Source organism: Lepus europaeus, chromosome 20, assembly GCF_033115175.1.
Source record: "Lepus europaeus isolate LE1 chromosome 20, mLepTim1.pri, whole genome shotgun sequence".
Classification (NCBI taxonomy): Eukaryota; Metazoa; Chordata; class Mammalia; order Lagomorpha; family Leporidae; genus Lepus; species Lepus europaeus.
The window spans coordinates 10,968,362-10,994,620 of NC_084846.1; the positions used below are offsets into that span (position 1 = coordinate 10,968,362).

Sequence of the window (26,259 nt, forward strand, 5' to 3'; positions counted from 1 at the left end):
AATACATGGAAATTGAACAACATGCTCCTGAATGACCAATGGATCACTGAAAAAGGTAAAAAGAAAATCCAAAAATATATATAAACAAATGAAAACTCAGGGGAAGTATTACTGTGTCCCTAAGTCTGTATATATGAAATACAGAAAACTTCTATAACTTAAATAAAATTTATAAAATTAAAAAAAAGAAATGGGCAAAGGACTTAAACAGGCATTTTTCAAGAGAGGAAATTCAAATGGCCAACAGACACTTGAGAAAATGCTCAGGATCATAAGTCATCAGGGAAATGCAAATTAAAATCACAATCACGTAGGTAATCTATAGGAGTGAAATTGACATTCTGAGACTCAACGACTGTTTACAGATCTTGTCTCGACTGTTGAGAAACAGTGTTTTATTTCTTCATGCTATTTTTTAACTCTTCACTAAGTATAGGGTTAATGTTATGAGTATAAACAAACTGAAAATAGATCTTTGTAAAAATTAAGAGTGAGAATAGGAAAGGGAAGAGAAAGAAGGGTAGGAGTGTGGGGAGTAATGTTATGTTCCTATATATATATATATATATATATATATATAATCTATATACATGAAATCTGTATATATTAAATAAAATTTTTAAAAAGTCAAAAAACAACAAATGCCAGTGAGGATGTCAAGAAAAAGGTACCCTAATCCACTGTTGTTAGGAATGTAAACAAGTACAAACATTATGGAAGACATTCTGGAGATTCCTCAGAAATCTGAAAATAAATGTACCTGTGATCCAGTCATTCCACTTCCAGAAATTGAAAGGAAATGAAATTATCATATGAAAGTATTATCTGTACCCCTATATTTATACAAGATCAACTCACAATAACTATGATATGAAATCAACCCAGATGTCCATCAACTCAAGACTGAATAAGGAAACTATTTATATATACACCCTGAAATGCCACACAACCGTAAAAATAAAAATGAAACCCTGTCTTTCACAGTAAAATGGATGCAACTAGAGACCATTATGCTAGTGAAATAAGCCAGTCCCCAAAAGACAAATATCCTATGTTTTGCCTGATTTGTCTCAGCCCTGAAGGGAAGATGCATCTTTATCCTGGACCCTGCAAGAGGTTCTTGGGGAAGAGAAATTGAAGCAGACAGTGCAGAAGTAAGAACTTAAAAGTTTCCTGGGACACAGCAACCACAGGGAACCCACATGTAACTTACTCATGCCCACATCAAAGGCTGCAGACTTCACACATACATGGATAACCGGAAAGCCTCAGGTGGAGCTTCTAGAACTCCGAACAAGTTACTATGATCAAGGCAACGCTGGAGGGCGCTTCTGTGCCCTTGGAGAAGCTCCAGTTTGTCAAAGGCATTGATTTGTCAAAAGCTAACCCCTACCACTTATTGGCCTTTTGGCTAAGATCAAATGCAAAAGCCTCTGTGCACTTCCATGGGGGTAACCCACCATGCTGAACTGCTGGAACTTTCCAGAAGGCTCTGCTCCTGGTGAGCAGGTGTTTGTGAAGGGCTAGGAGAAGAAGCAGACAGATGATGAGCTCAAGTTCAAGAAGAAAAGTCTTTGAGAAGCTGCAGGCTGACTTTAAAATTTCAAGAGAGTGCATAGCACAGTGGAAGCAAACCAACTTCATGCTGATGCTGGGCTGCATCTCCTGGAAACCACTGAGGAGGGAACGCTTTCTCTCTTCCTCAACCATCCTGCATCCTCTGCTCTCTCCTCTGTCACCATTTTGACAGTCTCTCAGGACACAGCGGCAGCAGGTCTGGGCCTGCCACTCACCTGCTCCAGGTAACTTCATCCAGTGCTCATCCTGTCTCATTGCAGTGACAGACTGACCCCGATGGGCAGGAATCGGGATGTGGCAGCAGCAGGATGTCCCGCTCTGGTCTCTTCACTTGGCAGCGGACTTGAGATACATGGTTCCAATAGGACTCATGGAAAAAAGTTCATGCCACTGTCCCTGTAATTAGAAAAAAACATTGGTTTCCAGGTTTTCCTGGAGGTATCCCAGCAGCTATGTCTCTAGCTGGGATGTAGTGCCTGAAGTGGGCACTCCTTCTCCCCAAGAGGAAACTGTGAGATCTGAAGAGGAAAGAGAAGAGAGAACACAGAGCTGAGTGGTCTACCAGGTGGTTGGCAGCATTCCCAATGGCTGCCTCCATGGGACTTAGCACTGGAATACAGGGATGGCCACAGGGCTCCTGGAATATCCCTTGATCCAGCTACTTTTGGACACTCCCCAAACCAGCTGTGTTAGCATCAGAGGTGAAATGGATGGAGCAGTGCAGCTTTCTTCAGAGGGTCAGGTACTTCTCTGTAACACATCTCAAACAAATCATCAGCCATCATTGTCATAAATCCATGTAACACATCAGAACCAGGGAACATACAAAAGTCCCTAACCCAGTCCAAGCAAAAGCTCCTTAATTTTTCCTTCCAGGAGAGCGGCAAGATGGCGGAATAGGCAGGGAGCACACTATTAGTCCAGGGGAGAGACGGTTTAATATAAGTGGAGATACTGCAGGGTCAAGGAAGAGTAGGGGATGAAACAGCAGAGGAAACTCTTCCGGAACTAGTGATTCACAGTGTACCTGCGTGGAGAGCGTAGGAGCCCAAGTTCGGGACACCAGCGGCAGACTCAACACACCAGCGCTGGAACGCGAGGTGAGCCGAACATCAATAGCCCGAGACACCAGCGGGCAAGTGGAAAGAGGAGGCTAGAGGGAACGAGGCTTGAAACTCCGTGGGGAAAAATTCACCAGGCTAACTAGAAGAGAGAGAGGAAAAAAATTTAAAAAGTGACCGATACGGACACAAGTTTCTCTCTCTCCGCTCACCTCTCAAAGGTGAGCAAGACAAAGAGCAGGTGCCATTTTGACATACGTCATAAGCAGGGCGACCTCAGGTCAGCACCGGCCCTGAGCCTAGCAGAAAAACCTGACTCTGGGGGGAGGGGTGAAATAACAGGAGATTAGCATCTAACTTGGCAACCCAGTGGGAGACTGCAGGAGAATTGGAGCCCACACTGAGGGCAGCAGAGATTCCCTGTGTGGTCCTTGGGAAAGAGCTTCCGATCTCTGGCTCCTGTGGGTATATCATTTGCCTGCTAACTACCTCCAGTTACGTTCAGTTGTGTGGAATTACTTCCCTTTTGAATCAAAAAAAGAAAAAGAGATTTACCACACCTAACCTGGGAGTGTCATCTTTGACACACCCTCAACACTGAGGAACCAAACACAGCTCTCAGTCCACACTCATCTCAAGCCTCTAAGGCTCCATCTAAAGCAGACAGTCCACTTAATCTAGAGCCATGGTGTAACAAGAAAAAACACCACAGTGAAGAAACCAAATATCTCCAACATGCCAAACAACAAACGCAAAAACCGAGGTAACAAGAACAAGGAAGACACTATGACGCCCCCAAATGAAAAAGACACCCCAATTCAAGATTATGAAGATGATGAGATTGAAAAAATGCAAGAAGCAGATCTCAAAAAATTGATAAGAACATTAAGAAGTTCTCAAAAACAAATTCTTGAACTACAGAAATCCTTAATGGACAAGATAGAAAATCTCTCTCGTGAAAATGAAATATTAAGGAGGAATCAAAATCAAATGAAACAACTAGTGGAACAAGAAACTGTGATAGTGACGAGAAATCATAATGAAATTAAGAATTCAATAGATCAAATGACAAACACATTAGAGAGCCTTAAAAATAGAATGGGCGAAGCAGAAGAGAGAATATCAGACTTAGAAGACAGAGAACAGGAAAGGAAACAGGCAAACCAAAGAAAAGAAGAAGAAATTAGAAATCTAAAAAATATTGTCAGGAATCTACAGGATACTATTAAAAAACCCAACATTCGGGTTCTAGGAGTTCCTGAAGGCATGGAGAGGGAGAAAGGATTAGAAGGCATTTTCAGTGACATACTAGCAGAAAATTTCCCAGGTTTAGAGAAGGACAGAGACATCTTAGTACAGGAAGCTTATAGAACCCCTAACAAACATGACCAAAAGAGATCCTCACCACAACATGTTGTAATCAAACTCACCACAGTGAAACATAAAGAAAAGATCCTAAAATGTGCAAGAGAGAAACGTCAGATTACTCTTAGAGGATCTCCAATTAGACTCACAGCAGACTTCTCATAAGAAACCCTACAAGCTAGAAGGGAATGGCGAGACATAGCCCAGGTACTAAGAGAGAAAAACTGCCAGCCCAGAATACTATATCCTGCAAAGCTCTCATTTGTGAATGAAGGTGAAATTAAGACTTTTCATAGCAAACAGAAACTGAAAGAATTTGTTGCCACTCATCCTGCCCTGCAAAAGATGTTTAAAGATGTGTTACACACAGAAACACAGAAACATGGTCACCAATATGAAAGAAGGTAAAGGAAGGAAACCTCACAGCAAAAGATCACAGGAAGCTCAATTTCTCTTTGACATAGAATTAAACTCTGATGCTCTGTTAAAGCAATGTGTTAAAGTAATCTATTATGTTCTCTTGATGTCTGCTAAATTCTAATTGTTCAAAAACAGCTGAATTTTTATTAAGAGCTATGGGTTATTTAAATATGTGCTTATTTTCAAAGATTTGAATAATCACCTTGTAACAATGATCAAATTTGGTCTATGTTATGTCATGATTTTAAGGAATCTTATTTCAACCAGATATTTTGGATTTTGAGCCTTCTTGGCATTCTTGACAGGCATTCAAAACATCAAAGTTTCAAACAATCTCGTCTCTAAAATTTCCAGTAAATCCTGGACTTCGGTTTTTCCAGTTTGGGCCCAACTGAAAAAATCGAAGGACCTATGTCTCTCATCTTATAGAGACACCAACTAATCAGTCTATTTGGATTATATTAGAAGGACTGTCAAGATGTGATGTGGTACCAGACTTTAAGTTTCTATAATGGAAAATGCTATTAATACAAATGGTTGAGAATTAAAAAGCCTAATGATCTTGTGTTACTAGACATGATAGTTATCTTAATGAGAAAGCCCCAGAGGCCTAAAGGGTTCAACACTTGTAAAATCCTACAGGTGCTTTCAAAAATACTGTGAAGTAAGCAAGTGCCTCTTGTTGGTTGATGAGTTTATAATTTTAAACATGGCGACTTAAAGTCTTTTCTCATCCACAGTTATATATGATTTGCTGCTCATAAAACTAAAGCGTTGTTGGTTCTGTGTTTAGCTGTCCTCCTATAGGTTCCTATGGACTCTTTCCAGCCACTTTTATTGTATTCAGTACTTTGGGATGGCTCTTTAAACAGATGAAGCCAATAATGTATTAACAGTACCAACTGAGAGAAAGTATGGTTAACTGAGGTTACTAAAAACAAAAAGCAATTCAAATCAATTGGCAATCTACAAAAAGAGTTAAAGATTTTAAAAGCTATTATTAAAATTGCTTTATTGGTCTATTATGCTATGTTATATGTGTGTACATATCATATGTCCACATTGGAAAATTTTATTAAGAGTTTTATTTTAATTGGCTTATAGATAAGATTGTCCATAAATTTAAGCTGCTAAAATTAATCAAAGATACATTTTAATTTGTGTGACCTGAATCTGTGTATCATATGTTTTAAACTTGTTGGTAGAAAGAAACTAAAAACATTTTAGATGGTTGTGCTTAAGTTTACTGGCTAAACAAACTACACCATATTAGATATTTAAGAGGTGTTTTCAAATACATGATTCTTAAAATTTATAGAAGGCATTGGACCTTCTGGTAAATGTTTTCTTAAGTTGTTATCTAATGGTTGAAACGGTTTGCTAAGTATTCATGTAATATTGCTATTGTCAGCAAGCGATCTAGGACTTGCTCCCTCATTTCTCTATTCTAAGCCCAACTTGTTCTTTCATTTCTCTATTCTCCTCGAGGTAGGAAACTAATTCTATTATAAAGGAATCTGTAGGATGCACAATTTAATCTTTAGACCTTATAAAAGAGATGGCTAACATTTTTCTGTAATAGCATAGCCAAAATAAGAACTTAAATAATAATCCCATAGCTAGATTCACTTCGCCATCAGCGAAGTATACAGTAAGTAGAAAAAAACCTCCCTTTCAGACCAAAGGGAAAGAAAGTTTTAAAGTGAGAATATAATTTTCCTCATGGGCATTGTCAACCTTAGAAAAACTACTACAGAACATTCCTGTGATTATAGACTTGTAGTTCAGGCCACCGAAGATTAGAGATGGGACTTGGGCACTCCCTTGACTTGCATCCTCTGGTCTGCTTTAACAAAAACCAGGAGGAAAAGAAAGCTAGGCATCAGAAGCAATGGGTGGCTGGCCTATTAATGGCTGATCTGTACAGTGATCTGCCCTCAAGGAGACCCAACAGGCCAGTCCACTGCAGTGGGTTTCAATGCGGTAAGCCTGGGCTTCAGCAGAAGTCAGCTTGTGCAGAGCCCTGGCAGCTCTGCCAAGAGTTGGATCACTGGAAATGGACCTGCCCTGGAGTCGAAGGATGCCCAGGTCAGAGCCACAGATCTTATTGGCTCTAAGCTGAAAAGCCCTTCACTCAGCCCAACTTCCAAAGTGACCACTGCAGCTGAGGGGATGGTCAAGTAGGGTCAGCAACATTGCAGGCAGAACTGTAAATTTCTTGTTAGAGATGCCCCCTGCCTTTACCTGGCCAGCTCTCCTCCCAGGCCAGCCAAGTAATGAAAGTCAACAGAGTGCCTTCCCCTAGGTGGTTCACACCTCCCTTAGGATATACCCCATGTGAAGAGACAGATGGGTCTGGGCCTCTTAACTTACAAGGCCTAAAGCCCCTTCTATCAGGTTCTATTTGCCTCTCAATCAGAAAAATTACTTGTAGCTTAGACAGCACCTTTCTTAGCTCCTCTAATAATGACTCTGCCCTTTGTCCTAGGCCCTGTCTAGTGCACTTGGGCCTCATTCCTTTGTAATCATAACCTCTACTCTACCACCAATGGCTCTACTCCCAACCTGTGTGGACTGATGGTCCTCTTCCCCACTTAATGCTGTATAATTGTTCAAACCTGGTAAATGCCACTCTTAGGATCATTGGTTACTATCCTCACTCTGTCTTTTATGACCTTGTCTAAATATGATCAGAGTCGGCAAACTTGGAAGGCTTCCATAGCCTTGGCAACTCATGACGACAGCCTAGGATGGTTACTGGCGCCATAAACTAGAGTGTCAATTTGTTGGGTCTACAACAGGAGCCACTGTGCACTTGCTCCTCATGTGGGATCTCTGTCCTTAATGTGCTGTACATTGTGATTTAATGCTATAACTAGTACTCAAACAGTATGTTTCACTTTGTGTTTCTATGTGGGTGCAAACTGTTGAAATCTTTATACTAAATTGATCTTCTGTATATAAAGAGAATTGAAAATGAATCTTGATGCAAATGGAAGGGGAGAGGGAGTGGGAGAGGGGAGGGTTGCGGGTGGGAGGGAAGTTATGGGAGGGGGAAGCCATTGTAATCCATAAGCTGTACACTGGAAATTTATATTCATTAAATAAAAGTTAAAAAAAAGTTGAAAAATGAAAAAAAAATTTTTTTCTTCCAGGATGATGATTTTTTTTAAGATTTAGTTTATTTGAAAGTCAGAGTTACACAGAGAGAGGAGAGGCAGGTGCTTGGTCCCTGCGCCTGTGTGGAAGACCCAGAAGAAGCTCCTGGCTCCTAGCTTCAGATCAGTGAAGCTCCTGCTTTTGTGGCCATGTGGGGAGTGAACTAGCGGCTGGAAGACTCCCTCTCTCAAATAAATAAAATAATTCAAAAAAAGTATTCTTATACGGGGCTGGCTCTGTGGTAAAGCCACTGGCTTCAGTGCCGGCAACCCATATGGGTGCCGTTTCAAGTCCCAGCCACTCCACTTCAGTTCCAGTTCTCTGCTATGGCCTGGGAAAGCAGTAGAAGATGGCCCAAGTCCTTGGGCCCCTGCATCCATGTGGGAGACCTGGAATAATCTCCTGGATCTCGACTTTGGATCAGCACAGATCCAGCCATTGCAGCCATGTGGGGAGTGAACCAGAGGATGGAAGACCTCTCTCTCTCTGTCTCTCTGTCTCTCTGCCTCTGCCTCTCTGTAACTCTGCCTTTCAAATAAATAAAAATAAATAAATAAATAAATAAATAAATCTACCTTTCTTAAAAAAGAAATATGATGCTGTTGAAATAGTTGCAGAATTAAAAACTTGGAATTTAATGAGTTAGCATGATTTTGCCCACCACAAATCTTTTTTTTTTTAATTTTAAGTAGGTTTAACAGATTCATTATGGTTTGTAAATACAGTTCTAAAAGCGGAATAATTATTTCCTGCCTCCCTCCTCCTCTTCTCCCTCCTGCCTTCCTTTCTTCTTCCTTTATTTTTTTACATTTTTTTCAACATAAATTCTGAAAGTTCATCTAAAATTAAGTTTGTGATTTTATACTGATTTCTTTAATCTCTCTATTTGTTGGACAGCTGAAGTAGGGACCAACTCCATTTTCTTCCAGATAGACAACCAATTACATTACCTGTTCTTCCATAATCAACCTCTTTTCCTACTAAATCAAAATGCAATCTCACCATACATTAAGTGTCCACATATACTGAGACTTAATTCCCAATTCATTCAACCAATGATACTTGAGCATTTGCTCCATCTAGAGCATTCTAGGAACATTACACATCACATTCTGATATGCTGAGGTCTTCGTCAACTGAATTGTTAATACACATTGATATTTTAATATTTCTGCACTTTTTATTTTGTTTCATTAAGTTTGAGGCTTCATTCAGTTTTATTTGATACTTGTTTTGAAACTACTGAATTTAACCCTGTTGTATTCTCCCTGCATTCTTTTTTTTTGCATTCTTTTTTTAACATTTATTTATGTATTTCAAAGTCAGAGTTACCCAGAGAAAAGGAGGGGCAGAGAGAGACAGAGAGAGAGAGAGAGGTCTTCCATCTGTGGGTTCACTACCCAATTAGTTGCAGCGGCCAGAGCTGAGCTGATCCAAAGCCAAGAGCTTCCTCTGGGTCTCCCATGTAGGTGCCAGGGCCCAAGGACTTGGGCCATCTTCTACTGCTTTCCCAGGCCATACCAGAGAGCTGGATCTAAAGTGGAGCAGCGGGGACTCAAACTGGCATGCATATTGATGCCAGCACTGCAGGTGGCAGTTTACCCACTATGCCATAGTGCTGGCTCCATCCCTGCATTCTTTTAATTCCATGAGTTCTCATTTACTTGTATCTCTTTCTGCATAAATGCATTTATCAGGGGACTTCAAAAACTCATGGAAAATGGAATTATAAGATGATTTTATTTTGGTGCAAAACAATATGGAAACACATGCACAGTATTTTCCTAACATGCACTTTCATTAGCTTCTAGAAAATCTCTGTTGTGTCAATGTGGCTGGGGGTGAGGAGTGACGTGGCCTGGGAGTCCATAGTGTATTATGCCTTTCTGTGTGTTTGTGCATGTGTGTCTATGCCTGTGTGTGCGTGTACCTCTGTATGTGTGTGGACATGCTCTGTGTGTGCTTTTGTGCCTCTACATTTATGTGCATATATGTGGTAACTCTGTGCACACAAATACATGGTGTGACCACCTCATGGAATGAGATCAAGCCTTAGAGTGGGGTGCCCCAGGCTCAAAAATTCTGAAGTGGTTCTGAGCCAATAGAGACCAGTGCTGAATCCACAGAGGGTGCAAGAAAGGGATTCTTTTCAACAGGACACTGTCCTCTCCAGCTGCCTCCCCCAAAGCCCAGATTTTCAGGAAGCAAGCATCACCCCAGGGCCTTTGCAATGACTAGTCCCTCCCAGATCCACATTTCCAGAATAAATTTTGTAGCTCATGCTCTGCCACCCCTAAGGTCTCTGTTCAAACATCACCATGACAGCTGGTCTTCTCTGGACAGCACCCACCATCCTCTCTGCTTTTCATCACCTGTGTTTTCTTCATTGTACTGTCACCATCTGACAAGTGTAATTTTTCTTAATTTGTTAATATTATTTCTCCATCACTGGATCACAGGGAGTTTTTTTTTTTATCAGCATGTTGTACACATTATATTGAAAGTACCTTCAGGGTCCACGTTGTGGTGTAATGGTTTAAGTCACCACCTGCAGGGCAAGCATTTCATATGGGCTCCCGTTCAATTCCTGGCTGCTCTACTTTCAATTAAGCCCCACGCTGATGCACCTGGGAAAGCAGCAGAGGATGGCCCAAGTCCTTGGGTTCCTGCATCTATGTTGAAGACCCAGATGAAGCTCCTGGCTCTAGGTTTCAGACTGGCACAGCCCTGGCCCTTGCAGCCATCTTGGGAGTGAATCATCAGATGGAATATTTCTATCTCTCTTCTCGCCTCTTCTCCTCTCCTCTTTCTCTCTCCTTCTCCTTTTCTTTCTCCCTGCACTCTGCCTTCCAAAAGAAATAAAATAAGAAAAAGAAAATTCCTGGTATGTGGTTGGTTCTTAACTTACACTCCTCAAGTGCATGAAATAATTTCTCATTAACACTTTGAAGTGAGCAACCTCTGAGGAAAAATGCTGGGAGAGGACCAGGAACATAGAGTCCAAGATGCCATAATGATCTTCTAGAACAGACCCACACACATAATATAGATCACAACTTCTTATTTTAAAATAATTATTTATTTGAAAGTCAGAGTTACACAGAAAGAGGAGAGGAAGAGAGAGAGAGAGAGAGTTCTTCCATCCGATAGTTCACTCCCCAGTTGGCCACAGTGGCTGGAGCTGCAGCAATCCGAAGCCAGGAGCCAGGATCTTCTTCTGGGTCTCCCACATGGGTACAGGGGCCCAATGACTTGGCCCATCTTCTTACTGCTTTCCCAGACCACAGCAGAGAGCTGGATTGGAAGAGGAGCAGCCAAGACTCAAACCGGTGCCCGTATGTGATGTCGGTGCTTCAGGCCAGGGCTTTAACCCACTATACCACAGTGCTGGCCCCTGGAAATTTCTTTTTTAAAGTTAATTATTTATAGAAATTTATTTGAGAGACACAGGGAAAGAAGTTCCATTCCCACACACTGATTCAAATGCCTGCAAGAATCATGGCTACACTAGGATGTAGACAGAAGCTGGGAACTCCACCCAGGTCTCCCATGTTAGTGACAGGGATGCAGGTACTTGGGTCATTATCTTCTGCTCCCCATGGTGTGCATTAGCAGGAACAGGAAATAAGACTTCTGGGATCTCAACCCAGGAACTCCCCCATAAGGGGTGTAGTTGAGCTAACAGACATCTTAACCACAAGACCAAGTGCCTGTCCCAAAAATTAATTTCTTGAGAGTAAAATATAAATTGTGTCATATCAACTACATGGGTAATACTGCCTTACGTGAATGCTATTCATTTGTGGTAGTCATCTCCAAACCATAGTAATATGGAATGACACATGACTTCCAGAATTCCTTCTCCTGGGATTCTCAGATGACCCAGTGCTGCAGCCCCTCCTATGTGGGCTCTTCTCTCCACCTACCTGGTCACTAAGGCTGGGAACCTGCTCATCATCCTGGCCATCCTCTCAGACCCCCACCTCCACATCATCATGTACTTCTGCTTTTCCAACCTGTCCTTGGTGGATGTCTGCTTCACCTCCACCACCATCCCCAAGATGCTGGTGAACATCCAGATGCAGAGCAAAGCTATCACCTGTTGCTATGGATTCATTCTGAGAGGAGGAGCGTGGTGGGGGCAAGAGGCACAGAGTCACCACACAGACCCCAGGAGTCAGGTGAAAGCGGGCCAGAGGTGAGAAGCCCACAGACTCGTTTATTTCAGTTGGTACAGCAGCTTAAATAGCCAAGGCAGCCAACCCAGTCAAGGGGCCGTTTATGCCCTAACCAATCACAGCCTGTTTCCAGGCAGTATCCAAAGCCATCCAATCACAACCTGTTGCCAGGCAGGCTCCATTGCCATGTGGTTTCCAAAGCCATCCAATCACAGCCTGTTGCCAGGCAGGCTCCATTGCCAGGTGGGTTTCAAAGCCATTCCTGAGTAACTGATGCTCACTTGCCAGCAGCCATCTTGGCATGTCCTTTTCATTCCACCACATTTCCCCCTTTTCGTTTATTTTTGAGCAACAGGAGGCATGATTCTTGGCCATACCATTGTTGACCCCATTTCTATGTAGTCTCCGTACACAACTGTGCCTGTCTTAGGTTGTCCCCCAGGGGATCTTACCCGTTGTTGACTAATGAGCACTCAAAACAGGAGACCACAGGAGCACTTGCTCAGGTGGGGGTAGGAATGAGGAACAATGGTAATCAGGAATGGCATGACCACACACAGGCTAGTCTTTTCTCCGGATTGGGCTATTGCAAACACAGCCTTTGAATAAGTATCTACCACCATGTGGACAAACTTAAGTTTACCAAAGGTGTTATTGTGGGTGACATCCACTTGCCATAGCTTATTAGGAGCAAGGCCTCACGGGTTCACTCCTGCTTGCTGCAGGGGGTCTAACAGGGAGAGGGGTGCACACTTCTTGCAAGAGCACACTAGGTGTTTGCATTGGCTCATTGTTAGCTCTGGGAAAAGCAATTTTATGTTGCTTGCTTACATATGAAATTTTTGGTGTAGAATACGGGCTTGTTCTAGGTGTCCAATGGAAGCCATGTTGCAGGTGATAAGATGATCAACCTTTTTTGTTGCCTTGGAAAATAAAGCCAGGTAACCCAGTATGTGATCTTACATGTGAGATACACCATGGGTGTTCTCTGTTCTCAGTTAGCTCTTAAAGTGTTGTGAACATCTGGTCAATTGGCTTATTGGTTGGGTTAAAGACTGCAAAAGGGATTGTCTTCGCTACTTGTACTGAATGTTTGCTGTCCGAAAATATATTTACCAGCCCATCCTGGCTAAGGAGTAGAACCTTGACTATTGCCCTTATTTCTCCCAATTGTACTGATCCCCCATGGGGTTCTACATGTATCTTATCTTTTTCTGTGGAGGATTTGATCACTATTCCAGTGGCTTGTTGGTGTCTGTAAATGCACATGGTGCCATGGATATAGGTTGATTAGCAGGGAAAGCATGTTTTGGATAGTCTATTTCTACGGTTTGTAACTTCTGGAGTAGCCTGTCCCCTGGGAAATTTATCATTAAAGTATGAAAGAGCGTGCTACTCTGCATTAATGGGGACAGTTCTAATTGTGATAGGTCTGGCTCTGTGTTAAATATCTTATTGGCATAATATCTTAATTTAAGTCCCATCATAAGGATGGCATCTATATTGTTAACTATTTTACAACACTAGCTCCAGACTATGTGCACCCAAAAAAGTGGTCCACGTTGTTGCCAATTAACTCCTAAAGGGGTCTTGAGGGTAGATATGGTTATGGCAAATAGAGGCACCTGAGGATCATATCTAAAGGATTTTAAATTTGACAACTGGGTGTTGATTTTTTCTATAGCGGATTTGGCTTCTGGTGTCAATTTGATTTTTGTAGAAGGGCTGTTCCCCTTAGTAAATTGAATAGCGGTTTAAGTTCTGCAGGTGTTAGGGGAAGGAAGGGCTTCGGCCAATTGATTTGGCTACATAGTTGCTAAAGTTCATTAAGTGGGTATTTATGCTTGACTTTTAGATTTGGGCCCATTGGAGATATATGGGAGATTCGATAACCCAAGAATTGAAAGGGAGGAAAATGTACCTTTTCTGTGGCAATAGACAAACCCAAGAATTGTAAATTTCTTACTTTCTCACTTAGGCCTTCATAGTTGCTGCATTCTTGTGAGCAAGTAAGATATCATCCACATAATGTATGACCAAGCACTGATCTTTAAGTGTGCTGGTCACATAAGAAACGTATCTTTGGCAAATGGCAGGGCTTTTCCAATGCCTTGTGGATATACCGTCCACTGAAATCTTTTTGTGGGGAGCTGAAAATTTGGCTCCTATACTGTAAAGGTGAAGTAGGCCTTATCCTCCTCCGTGACAGGAATGGAAAAGAAGCAGTCTTTGATATCAATGGTAACCATGTGGTATCCATTAGGAATGGCCCCTGGATGAGGAATGCCAGCCTGGAATGTTCCCATCTTTTTTATAATTTTGTTGATGGCTCTCAAATCCTGTAGTAGCCTATATTTTCCCTGTTTCTTTGGTATCACAAAAATGGGTGTGTTGTGAGGGCTAGTGGAGAGCTCTATATGTCCCTTTTCCAATTGTTTCAGTATCAATTCTCTAAGCATGCAAAGTTTGGGTTGTAATATTGGCCACTGCTCTACCCAGATGTTTCCTGTTTTTCCCATTCAATGGGGACTGGGCCTGGCTTTTGTATGAGGTGAGCAGTGGCCCCTAGAATTTGGGGTGAATCTTACTTGTAGGCTCTTCATTAAAGCTATTGGCTTGTGGAGATTTGTGATCCATAGTAAGGACTGCTTGCATTTGTGAGAGCATATCTCTCCCTGATAAGGTCATGGGAACCTCAGCAATTAGTAGAAAGATGGTTCCCATATCTCCATTATCATCTCACCACGTAACAGGCATGATAACCTGATCAACACAATTTTAATCCTCCAGTGCCTTGGAGGTCAGGCCCGGGCACTGTCTTCCAATGTTGCATTTTTCTTGCATCCCTAGCTTTTAAGACAGTGGCATATGACCCCGTATAAAGTAAGCCCACAAAGGCAATGTCATCTAAATATAGGGCCAATTTTGGCCTCAGATTGAAGATAGGCATCACCAGTTAATGGTGGTGGGACTCCCTCTTACTTGCTGGGCTGAGGGTCACCCCGCTGGGAGTTTAAAGGCTTGGTCTTGCAATCTTTTGCCCAATGAAAGCTTTTCTTACATCTGGGACACAGCGTTTTAGGCTTGCCCCATCTGTCAACGTTTGGGCAGTTTCACCATAGGTGTCCTGTTTCCTGACATCCCCAACAAACTGGGAAGGTCATTGGACTTTCTTGTGTTCAGTTTGTTAATGGCTGCAGTTAGGGCTTATATGGGTGTATCAGCAAGGTTTACCTCCTTTGTGGCTACTATCCATTTAGAAATGTCTTCATTATGGACTGGGGTGATTGCAGCTTTTGCCTCTTTGGTAGCACCTTCCCAAGCTAATTGTGTGACCAAATTGTCTCGATCAGAGCCAAGTGGTAATCTTTTCTCTACTGCCTCCAAGACTCTGGCAAGGAAATCGGGAAACCATTCACCTGGGCCTTGAACTAGGTTTCTAAAGAGCTGACTACAATTAGGAGGATTTATATTTTTTAAGGCTCTAAGTGCCAAATCTCTGACCTGATCAAAATAGCCAACTACTCCAATGTGGGCCTGTTCATGAGGACATATGTAGGTGCCATGGCTTGTAAGCATATCAAAGTTTACTGCTGTTCCATAGGCAGCATTATTCCTTGCCACAATTTCAGCCTCTTCCTCATAGGCTTTCCACTGTAAAAACTGTGGTCTCGACAAACATGCTTCAAGCAGTGTAACTCGGTCAAAATGAGTTTGAAGGTTCGCTGCCCATTGTATGAGCACCTGTTCAAAGCAGGGAGAGTCGGGGCCTGACTCTTGAGAAGCCTTTTTTAGCTTAGTAAGTTCATTTATGGGCGTTGGAATCCAGAGCCTGAATTCTGTGTCCGCTCATACATTAACGGCAAACATGCGGGTGAGATGGGGTCTAGCGGCTGCCCTGAGAACCTGGGGTGTCTAGGGACTGCCACAAATGTGGGGATTCTCACTGCATGCTGATGGGATGATCTCACATGGGTTATTGCATTGAGGTCATCTAAGTTCATCCCACGGGTATTTGGGGGGGTGGCTGAGTAGGCATTGCTACATTGTCTGCTGTCATGTCATTTTCACTGTCAGAGCTCTCTCTCCCTAAGTCATCAACCGTTACTTGTGAGGCAGAGGCCTGGAGTGACAGGCTCTTATCAATCACAGATTCATTGTGTTTGGTAATATGTGTGTGCTTCTGTGAGGGGGGTATCTTTCCCATGTTTGAGTGTTTAAGAGCAGCACTGCTGCCATAACAAAACAAATTCCTAGCACCTCAGCGGCTGATGGCATTATGCAGGAGGTTCCCTATGTTAGACGAACAGACAGTGGTGTATCAGATCGTAAGTATGTCCTGTGCTTATTGGAGGACTTCCTTGATTCATTAGGTCAAGGCCATATGCCCACATACGGACACTCCATGTCTCTGGAGTGTCACCTCTCTCGAGTGAGGGAAGATGACTTGGTTCCAAATTCTGGAATGACCAGTCCCTTATGTGAATTCACCGGGCAAACTGAAAGTAAAACGAGGAGCTGAGAAGCAGCGTTATGCTTCTAGGCAGTGTGTACCTAACCTGGGGTCACTTAGACCAAGGACAAGGACAAGGAAAGGAGCATAGGAAGGGGTCCTGTGCTCACCCTCACAGAACTGAACATCACACAAAATGCCGAGGGGCCTTCTTGCTGAAATCAAGGGGGGACCTTGCTGAGTCTGACACGCTGTCTCTTTCTCAGTCACATTGGCGCCAGATGTTGAGGTTGATTCGTTCTGAGACGAGGAGCGTGGTGGGGGCAAAAGGCACAGAGTCACCACACAGACCCCAGGAGTCAGGTGAAAGTGGGCCAGAGGTGAGCAGCCCACAGACTTGTTTATTTCAGTTGGTACAGCAGTTTAAATAGCCAAGGCAGCCAACCCGGTCAAGGGGCCGTTTATGCCCTAACCAATCACAGCCTTTTGCCAGGCAGGCTCCATTGCCATGTGGTTTCCAAAGCCATCTAATCACAGCATGTTTCCAGGCAGGCTCCATTGCCAGGTGGGTGTCAAAGCCATTCCTGAGTAACTGACACTCACTTGCCAGCAGCCATCTTGGCATGGCCTTCTCATTCCACCGGAATCACCCATGCAGGCTGCATCACCCAGATGTTCTTATTTCTGCTTCTTGCAGAGTTGGACAATTTTCTCCTGGCTGTGATGGCCTGTGACTGGTTTGTGGCCATCTGTCAACTCCTGCACTACACTGTCATCATGAACCCCTGGCTCTGTGTCCTGCTGCTTCTGGTGTCCTGGGTCATCAGTGTCCTGCATGCCTTGTCACACAGCTCAACGGTGCTGAGGCTGTCCTGCACAGACCTGGAAATCTCCCACTTCTGTGAAATGCATCAGGAGGTCCACAGTGCCTGTCCTGACAGATTTCTGAGTGATGTGGTGATCTATGCTGCAGCTCTGCTACTGTCTTTTAGATGCCTGAATGGGATCCTTGACTCCTGCTCTGAGAGAGTGTCCTCCATCCGTGCAATCTCCTCAGCTCAGGGGAAGTACAAAGCATTTTCCACCTGTGCCTCTCACCTCTCCATCATCTTTTTTATCACATGACACTAGGTGTGAACCTTGGTTCTTCTGTTACCTGAAACCCACACTCAACTGCAATAACCACAGTGATGTACACCATGGTCACCGTCATGTTGAACCCCTTCATCTACAGTCTGAGAAACAAACACATAAAGAGGGCCCTCAGAAGAACTTGGAAGGAAAACAGTTCAGCTGTCTTGCTACAGTTCACGGTTGTCAACCAGAATCACCATACTGTGCCAGAAGGGGCTCTTCCTTATAACTAGAAGGGAATGTGGGACAAGGGTTGAGATGCTAGTGTTGTTTTCGTGACCTAAGTTAATACTGAGTGCACTTATTGTATAGGAAGCCAATAAACTGTCCTCATGCATTTTGTATTTGTCTCTGTTGATTTGTTATACTTCAATAATATTACTATAATTTGAAAAAACCAAAATTGGGCAAATAACACCAGAAAATATTGTCATGTAATTCTCTTCAACCCAACTGCAGCCCTGCATCCTATCCCCTCTCCATTCTTCTCCCCACACCCTTCCTGCCTCTGGTCACCACAGTTCCATTCTCTGCTTCTATGAGACCAATGTTTTTGCTCCTGCAGATGAGAGATCTTCAAAATTTGTATGGAAAATATGTATTTGGAAAAAAAGTTAAAACTATGCACAAATTTCCAAAAACCCTGCACCATAGTAAATTTACCTTTGAAGTCTATTTTTACCCAAATGTTCAGAAGTACCCTTGTACAAGTGATAACATGCCAGTCAGTAGATGTATTTCTCTGACTTTTTTCATTTAACATAACAACCTCCAGCCTTAAGGAATTTTGGCTCAGGGCCAGGGCCAGATTCTTCCAGGGTTCTGAGGACCACGTGTAACACCTTTATCAATATCTGTGAGTGTCTGAGGCCTGGCTGGGGGAGGGGGGCAACCCCACAACTATCCAGGCCACACCCAGCCAAGCTGTCTGTGCTTTCAATCAAGAGGCAGAAAGAAAAGACAAGGAACATAGTGGCCCCTATACCCAGCCTCCTTCACCTAACACTTTCAGTTCTTGTGCTTTCATGTATTTGAAGCAACTCTTTTTGTGAGTCATCCTTCAAGGGCTCTCCTGCCCTAATTACTGATCCTAAAGTCACAGGCATGTAATTCCAAAAGGTCATAGAGAATGAAATTTTAGAAACTTATTGTGATGTAAAAAGTTTCTGAAATCCATGCATAGTTTTTGGAAATGAGGCAGATAAATTATGCCTGTTTGCAGATGAAATGACTTTATGTACACAAAAACCTAGACTGGGGGCCAGTGCTGTGGCACAGTGAGTAAAGCCATCACCTGCAGTGCTGGAATCCCATAAGGGCACCAATTTGAGTTCCAGCTGTTCCACTTCCAATCCAGCTCCCTGCTAATGCATCTAGGAAAGCAGCAGAGTATGGCCCAAGTGATTGGGCTCCTGCACCCACGTAGAAGACCTAGAAGAAGCTCCTGATTCCGGCTTCAGCCTGGCTCAGCCCTAGTGGTTACAGCCATTTGGAGAATGAACCAGCAGATGGAACACCTCTCTCTCTCTCTCCCTGTCACTCCCTCTCTCCCCTGCCTCTGACTCTGCCTCTGCCCCTCCACTGCCTCTGCCTCTGCCTCTCTCTGTTACTCTTTCAAATAAAATAAATCTTTAAAAATATTTTAAAGAAAAACCAAGCCCTTTTTAGCAAAAAAAAAAAAAGAAAGAAAACTGTCAAAATTGATAAATGAAGTCAGTAAAGCCACAAGGTACAAAATCAACATTAAAAAGAACAGGAGTATTTTTGGACACTAATCATGAACTTCACAATAGAGTAATCAAGAAAACAATCCCATATACAAGTGATACTTTTCAAATCTAGGAATAAAAGTTAACCAAAAAACTGAAAAAATTCTATAGTAAAATAATAAAACAGTGATAAAAAGAAATGCAAGTCACACACACAAAAATACATACTTCCTATGTTCAGGGTTTACAAGAAATAATACTTTAAAAAAAGATTTATTTATTTACTTGAGAGACAATGTTACAGACTCTGAAAGGGAGAGACATAGGGAGAGAGAGGTCTTGCATCCAATGGTTCACTTGCAAATGGCCACAAGGGCCAGAACTGGGTGGAACAAAGGCCAGGAGCCAGGAGCTTCTTCTAGGTCTCCCTGGGTGCAGGGACCCAAACTGACATTCCCGATCCAGGTGCCCACAGACAGATGAATGAATAAACACATAAGAAAGAAAAGTGGCTTGGTCTGAATTAAGCCAGCTGAGCAACATCATTATGTTAATGTGAATTAATATAATTATATAATTATAATTAATATGTTTCTAGTCCAAGACTGAAAACAACTTTGAGAAAGTTCTGTGACCAAGGAGAACACAGGTGAGATGCCAGAAAAAGCACAGCAGGATGCTCACTAAAGTGAAGTGTGTTAATTTCAGTAGAGAAGTGGAAATCCAAGAAATGGGACCACAGAAAAGGAGGGAACACATCCAGCTTCAATAGTCTGATCAAAGTCTTCTCATTTCTCTGATGCTTGGAGACAAAAGCTCTTTCCTAAAGAAAAGGAGCTTAGAGTTTCTCCCCAAGGAGTCTTTTCAGAACCCTCTTTCTGTCTGTGTTCCTCAGGCTATAAATGAAGGAGTTCAGCATGGCGGTGACCATGGTGTACATCACCGAGGCAGCGGCACCTGAGTGTGAATTGTGGGCCACAGCAGAACTAAAGTACACACCAAGACAGCTGCAATATAATAAGGAGAAGACAGTGAGGTGAGAGGCACAGGTGGAAAATGCCCTGTACTTCCCCTGAGCTGAGGAGACTGCACAGATGGAGGAGACAATCTTAAAGAAAGAGTAACAGATCCCAGCCAGGGTATCTCCACCCAGCAGCAGAGCTGAAAAATATACCCCCATGTGGTTTGGAAAGGTGTCATAACAGGCTAGATGAACCAGCTCATTAGGTTCACACAAAAAAGTGGGGATTTCCAAGTTTGTGCAGAAGGACAGCTGCAACATCATTGGGCTTTGTACCAAGGAATTCGGGACATCAACGACCCAGGAAACCAAAGCCAGGAGTCCACAGAGCCAGGGGTTCATGGTGATGGTGTTGTGCAGGGGCGGACAGATGAGTCATAGGCCATCAAGGTCAGGAGGAACTCACTGAACCCTGCAAATAATACTAAGAACATCTGGGTGATGCAGCCTGCATAGCTGATGGCTTTGCTCTGTGTCTGGATGTTCACCAGCATCTTGGGGGCGGTGGTGAAGGTGAAGCAGACGTCCAATAAGGATGGATTAGAGAGGAAGAAGTACATGGGCATGTGGAATTGGGAGTCTGAGAGGATGGTTAGGGTGACGAGCAGGTTCCCAGCCACAGTGACCAGGTGGGTGGAGAGGAAGAGCCCACATAGGAGGGGCTGCAGTGCTGGGCCCTCTGAGAATCCCAGGAGAAGAAATTCCGATATCTGTGTGTTGGTTTATGCTATTATGTGCTGTATGTGACTGTCAAGAAAGAGAAAAAATAGCATGATTAATTCTTTATGAATCCGTTAGGATGTCTCCTGTGCCATGTCATTAGGAATTCCTGGTCCTCTCTTTGTGGCATCCCCCGTAACTCACATCCTCCACAATTTCAGCGAGAAATTGTTTTATGACCTTCTTCAATGTAAATTAAGCCCAAACTTTGCTCCTGGCATGCCTAGGCAATGAGTTTATGGTGCTGTCTCTATAATTCTATCCTAGAGAAAAAATAAAGAGATCATTGTATAACATATCAGATGGCTATCATTTCCAGGAAAACACATATGAAGGTGGAAAGGGGAATGTGAGTGAATGTTGTTTCTGTGGTCCAGGCCACACAGGTAGAAAAGATAATGCCTGGGGCCAGCACTGTAGCATAGTGGGTAAAGCAGCCACCTGCAGTGCTGGCATCCCATATGCACCAGTTTGAGTCCCAGCTGCTCCCCTTCCAATCTAGCTCTCTGCTCTGGCCTGGGAAACAGAAGATGGCCCAGGTGTTTCAGATCAGCACAGCTCCAGCCATTTTAGCCATCTGGAGAGTGAACCAGCAGATGGAAGACCTCTCTCTCTCTCTCTCTCTCTCTCTCTCTCTCTCTCTCTCTCTCTCTTTCTCTTTCTCTCTCTCCCTCCCTCTCTCTTTATCTCTCTGCCTCTCTGTAACTCTGCCTTTCAAATAAATAAATAAATCTTTAAAAAAGATAGTCTGAACAGAGAGGGTGCGGGGTAAGAACTGTGCACCTAGCAGGAGGAAGGAGCAGTGCAAAAGGCCAAGAGGTGCTGCTTGTCATGCATGTCAAAGTCCAAAAGGAACCCAGGGGGAGGTGTGTGGTGCAGCAGTTAGGACTCTGCCTGGGCTGCCCACAGACCATATCGAAGTGCCGAGACTGGAGTCCTGGCTCTGCAATGGCCCGAAGTGACAGGTACTAGGTTGAATGGCAGAGAGGCAGAAATTAACAATCTATTAATCATCTATTTAAGGGATCTTCAAAAGTTCATGGAATTGCCTCTAATGAAAAATTATATGAAGGAATTTTAAAAAGTTTCTGCACCTGGACCAGTGCTGTGGCACAGCATGTTAAAGCCCCAGTTTACAGCACTGCTCTACTTCCAATCCAGCTCTTTGCTATGGGCTTGGAAAGCAGTGGAAGATGGCTCAAGTCCTTGGGCCCCTGCACCCACATGGAAGACCTAGAAGAAGCTCCTGGCTCCCGGCTTCAGTTCAGCCCAGCTCTGGCTGTTACAGCCATGTGGAGAGTGAACCAGAAAATGAAAGATCTCTCTCTTTTTCTGCCTCTGCCTCTCTGTAACTCTGCCTTTCAAATAAATAAATCTTTTTAGAAGAGTTTCTGCACCAAAAAAAAAAAACTTTTCATTTCACTTATCCATGAGCTTAGTGACGTACCCTCATATAATGTAACTTTATTCCCATTAAAAACAACTCTTTTCTCACCCTTCATTCCCCTGATAATTACCATTTTCTACCAGTTTCCAGATCTCCTATGCACAGAGCTAGGTAGTATGAGAATCCTTGAAATAAAGTTCACCAAAATGGAATTAAAAGATGAGCTTTGGGCTGTGGTTGTGGTGCAGTGGGTTAAGCCGCTGCTTGCAACACTGGCATTTCATATGGTTGTACTGGTTTGAGTTCCAGCTCCCTGCTAATGCTCCTGGGAAAGCAGCAGAAGATGCCCCAAGAGCTTGGGCCCCCGCCTCCCATAGGGGAGCTCTGGATGGAGTTCCAGCTCTTGGCTTTGGCTTGGTCCAGACCCGGTTATTAAGGAGGATCCTTTTTTCTCTCTCTTTTGTCACTCTGCCTATTGAAATAAATAAAGCAAACCTTTAAAAAAAAAAGAAGATAAGCTTATTTTGGTGACAAATAAACTTTGAAATCCATGCACGGTTTTTTTCATAAGATACATTTTTCATGAAGTTTTTGCAGACCACTCTTTCTTTGGTTTTAAAGGTATCCTCCTCATCAGAATAGAACCCTTCCTATCTTCACTTAGCTGACATTCAGGCATCTGTGTTGTAACAGTCATTAACAGACAGGAAGGAGACCCCCCCAAAGAATAACAGGCCATATCCTGATGAACAGTCCTCAAGGAAATACTAGCAAGCAAAACCAAATTCAACTGCATGTAAAGGATCTTTCACAGAGTTGATTAGCACTAAGACCTTGCTTTGGAGAACTGCTTATTCCTTATAACACATACACACACACATACACACACGCATATACAGACAGCACTGTGGCCTCCTGAAGTCATGTTACCCCATGTTCTTTTAATCCTTAATCAGATAGGACAGGAAAAGAATGGACACAGGTCATGGATACATCATCTTTCCCCTAAGGAAGACCCAAATTCGGGACAGGAGTTGAGGTGTAGTTTGCTAAGCTTCCAATGGGAATGCTCACATCCCTGGTTTGAGGCCTGAATTCTATTCTAACTCTAGCTTCCTGCTAATGTAGACCCTGGGAGGCTCAGGTACTTGCATTTCTGCCATTCTTGGGTTCAACCTGGCCCAGTCCCAGTTGTTGTGGGTATTTGGGGGAGTGAACCAGGGAATGGAAGAGAATTTGTCACTCTCTCTCTATTAGTTTCAAATAAACACATACTTTAAGAGAGGGAATCACTGCCACAGGAAAATGATGAGCAAAGGGATATGTGCACAGTTCACAAACAAAAACAAAAAGTAGTGAAAGTAGACAATTTGTGAAGACTGGGTAACATGCATTAATAAATCCTGTTAAATGTGTATGGTGACACTCTGAAACTGAGATCTACCACACAGTGGCTGACTGAACTTGAGGTACCTGCAGAACCCTTCTAAACATCAACATCATCCCCATGAATTGAGGATTGAGGTACCCACGCCCATAAGGTGGTCCACGGATTTAACCAATATGTGTAAAAGCTTAACACGGTGCCTTCCTGCCAGTGAAGAACAGGCTATTGCTGGCAATGAGATGACACTGATTTTTTTCTCCTTCTACCTCCCAACTATCTCCATTCCTTCCTGAGCTCTTGGTTCCCAATTCCATGGCCTTATTTCAGCTTCTTGTCATCTCTCGCAGATGCTGCAGGCTGGATCCACTCCAGCCCCATTTTACATGAGACGGAAATATCTTTCTATATTACAAAGCTGGTCATCCAACTTCAGAACTTACAGGTAAGCCTTATGGGGGACTGACGCTGAAATTCTGTGGACTCAGTTCTCTGTGACCAAATTCCCAGCCTGACGTTCACACTGCCCAGTCCCCAAAAATGAACATGACTTTCAGCTTCACCTGATCCCAGAGCTTCAGTGTTCAGTGGTATTAGGCACAGTCTTTTATCTGTTTAGTCTTACCACTGATCTGTGAGGGTACTTCAAACAGGTCATGGAAAAATGAAGTTAAAAGATAAGCTCATGGGCGGAGCCAAGATGGCGGAAAGTGAGGGCGTGCACTGATAGTCTGGGAAAAGATAGTTCAATAAAAGTGGAGTTACTGTAGTCTCAGGGAAAGGCTCGGGAAAAAATTGCAGAGAAAACTCTTCCAGATCTAGTGGATGTGACACGGAGGACCTTCGGGGAGAACAAGGATGCCCACGGTGTGGAAGACCAGCCGCAGAGTCTGGGTGCCAGTGCTGGAAGTGGAGGTGAGACAAAAACCTGGTAACCTGAGACATTGGCAGGGAAAGGCAGAAAGAGCCTAGAGGGAACAAGGCTTGAAGCCCCGCTGGGGAAAGTTCAACAGGCTGACTGGAGGAGAGAAAAAATAAATAAATAAATAAGGGGAACCGGCATGGGCACTAGCCTCTCTCTCCACTCACCTTACAAAGCCGAGCAAGCCAAAGAGCAGGCGCCATTTTGGACATACATAAAGCGGCACCTGCCATCAGCCAAGCAGAAAAACCTGACTCTGGTGGGGAGAAATAATAGGAGGTTAGGACCTAGTGAAGGTGTGGAGCTAATGAACTGAGACTGTGAAAATCTGAGGGTGGGCGAGAGAATTCACCAAGTACACAAACTTGGTAACCTAGGCAACCAGGTGAGAGACTGCGGAGAAATTTGAGACCACGCTGAGGACTGCATAAACCCTTTGTGTGGTCCATGGGGTAGAGCAGACTAATACCCACAGGGGCCAGATTTCATACATCAACTACCCTCAATTCCACTCAGCTGTGTGGAATTACTTCCCTTCTGAGTCAAAAAAAAAAGAGAACGAGAGTGAGAACAACCTGGGTGAGTCACCTTTGGCAGACCCTTAACCCTGAAGAACCAAAGAGAGCTCTCTGGCCACACCCATCACAGCCTCTAAGGATCCATCAAAAGCCGACAGTCCACTTAATCTAGAGTCATAGTATAATGAGAAAAAACACCACAGCGAAGAAACCAAAGAATATCTCCAAAATGCCAAGCAACAAACGCAGAAACTGAGGTAACAAGAACAAGGAAGACACTATGATGCCCCCAAATGAAAAAGACACCCAAATTCAAGATTATGAACGATTATGAGATAGAGGAAATGCAAGCAGCAGATCTCAAAAAAATTGATAAGAACATTAAGAATCTCTCAAAAACAAATTCTTGAACTACAGAAATCCTTAATGGACAGGATAGAAAATCTATCTCGTGAAAATGAAATATTAAGGAGGAATCAAAATGAAATACAGAAACTAGTAGAACATGAAACTGTGATAGTGAAGAGAAATCATAATGAAATGAAGAACTCAATAGATCAAATGACAAACACATTAGAGAGCCTTAAAAACAGAATGGGCGAAGCAGAAGAGAGAATATTGGACTCAGAAGACAGAGCACAGGAAAGTATAAAGTCAAACCAAAGAAAAGAAGAGGAAATTAGAAATCTAAAAAATATTGTCGGGAATCTACAGGATACTATTTAAAAACCCAACATTCGGGTTCTAGGAGTCCCTGAAGGCATGGAGAGGGAGAAAGGATTAGAAGGTCTTTTTAGTGAGATACTAGCAGAAAATTTCCCAGGTTTGGAGGACAGAGACATCCTAGTACAGGAAGCTTATAGAACCCCTAATAAACATGACCAAAAGAGATCCTCACCATGACACGTTGTAATCAAACTCACCACAGTCAAACATAAAGAAAAGATCCTAAAATATGCAAGAGAGAAACATCAGATTACTCTCAGAGGATCTCCAATTAGACTCACAGCAGAGTTCTCATCAGAAATCCTACAGGCTAGGAGGGAATGGCGAGATATAGCCCAGGTACTAAGAGAGAAAAACTGCCAGCCCAGAATATTATATCCTGCAAAGCTCTCATTTGTGAATGAAGGTGAAATAAAGACCTTTCTTAGCAAACAGAAATTGAAAGAATTTGTTGCCACTCGTCCAGCCCTGTAAAAGATGCTTAAAGATGTGATACATGCAGAAACACAGAAACACAGTCATCA

General features: G+C 43.1%; 1 pseudogene; it reads left to right on the top strand.

The window, feature by feature from the left end:
* The first annotated feature begins 1,303 nt into the window (after nt 1-1,303).
* Nucleotides 1,304-17,581, top strand: LOC133749295 (olfactory receptor 7A10-like; annotated as a pseudogene).
* Nucleotides 17,582-26,259: the final 8,678 nt, after the last annotated feature.